Source organism: Psammomys obesus, unplaced genomic scaffold (assembly GCF_907164565.1).
Source record: "Psammomys obesus unplaced genomic scaffold, mPsaObe1.curated_primary_1811, whole genome shotgun sequence".
Classification (NCBI taxonomy): domain Eukaryota; kingdom Metazoa; phylum Chordata; class Mammalia; order Rodentia; family Muridae; genus Psammomys; species Psammomys obesus.
Window position 1 is genome coordinate 20,534,400 of NW_026596095.1, and position 1,838 is coordinate 20,536,237.

The following is a 1,838-nucleotide window of genomic DNA, read 5'->3' on the forward strand; positions in this document are numbered from 1 at the left end:
CACTGTCCTCACCTTGAGCTTCTTTATTTATTTTTATTTATTAGCACTTTTTTATTATTAGTTACATTTTATTAACTCTGTATCCCAGCTATATCCCGCTCCCTCATTCCTTCCCAATCCCTCCCTTCTTCCCTCATCTCCTCCCTGCCCCTTTCTAAGTCCACTGAATGGGGAGGACCTCCTCCCTTTCATCTGACCCGGTTATATCAGGTATCTTCAGGACTGGCTGCAAAGTCCTCTTCTGTGGCCTAACAGGACTGCTCCTCCCTTGGAGGGGTGGGGAGGTCAAAGAGCCTGCCATTGAGTTCCTGTCAGAAACAGTCCCTGTTCCCCTTACTATGGGAAACCAATTGGTTACTGAGCTACCATGAGCTTAGTTATAGCAGTAAAGATTATATGTGATCTCAAGAGATTGAAGGCATTCCTTGTTAAATTTTCACCAAGGGTCTGTTTTGTTCTAAGTACTGCTTGCATATCACTCTATCTCTGGACAGAGTTCCATGCTGGTCCCGAGGAGGCGGTGCCCTGATGTAGGAAGTGCTGGAAGTTGCCTGTGAAGATTCCGATTGCATGGCAGCGGAAAAGAAGAGATGGCTTACAAGAGCACAGCACCCGGAGGTTCCTCTCATGGAACGAAAGACAATCCTTTATGTAGTATGGCTTCAATCACCCATGAAGATGGCATGTGAGAGCCAGAATGAGCAGGCCTGATTTTCACATGCATTCATACACTTAGCCCCTCCCACTTTCTTCTCACTTCCAAAGTCCAGGCTAATTCTGCAGAAGTCAGTAAGGGAGTTGAGGGTCTCGGCTTCCAGATTATAAGAACAAAATGATTTGTGAGGGAGGCGTCTGTTGGTATCTGGAGCAGCAATGGTCAGAGAGGCCGTTCCATTGCTGTCTCGTTCACCTTCCTACAACAGACTAAGTACAAACTTCAACACAGAGAGTTGCTCTAGCCTTGCTCAATTTGACCCTGGAAAGACTTGAGAAGGAATGGCAGGATGAGTAGAGTGCTGTTAGGAAACTAAGTAATTGACAAGACCCCGAAGCTCAGCAGATAAGTTTGGAACGAAGAGTGACTGCAGTCAGTGCATTAGGGTTTGTTCTTGAGCAGCTGTGTGGGGGGTGATTTCTGGTACTCAGTGCGGTCAGGTGACAGAGGCTGGGGCTGACGCCTCCAAACCTTCAGGGTGCTTTGAATCAGCAGAAGTGATTTGTTTTCTGGGAAACAAGTCTTCACTGTAAGTGACAGAAATACAGGAAAAATTAAGGAGGAAAGTGGATGTGTTGGTGGGATGAGTAGAAATCCCAGGGCAAAGGCAAGCTTTCCTGGTGGAAAGGCAGGGTTAGGACTGATCCTGGGGTTTTAAAATTTAAATTTCATCTTTGTTTATTTGAGACAGGGTTTCACTACATAGCCTTTGCTGTACTGGAACTCATAGACTGCTGAGATTAAAGGTGTGCACCACCATACCTGACCTTCCTCCTGGGATTTTAATAACTGAAACCAATGACTTGGAGGCCTTCAAGACTTCCTCAGGTGTCTTCCTTCTAAGTGGACCATGGCTTCACATAGCCCTCAACTCAAGTCTTCATTACTGCCATTGGTGTTTTGGGATGCCCAGGGAGAAAATGAGATTGGCATACTGTCTAGTCCTTTAGGACTGGGATGACTTTAAATACAGAAATTGATAGCACACAGTCCTAACTACTTAAAGGAACCTGCTAGAGGATCTAAATAAACAGAGCTGTATCTAGCTCATCACAAACATGGACAAATCCAGTCCGTCACTGAAAACTGAGTTTACAACTGGAAAGAATATGATGATAACAAG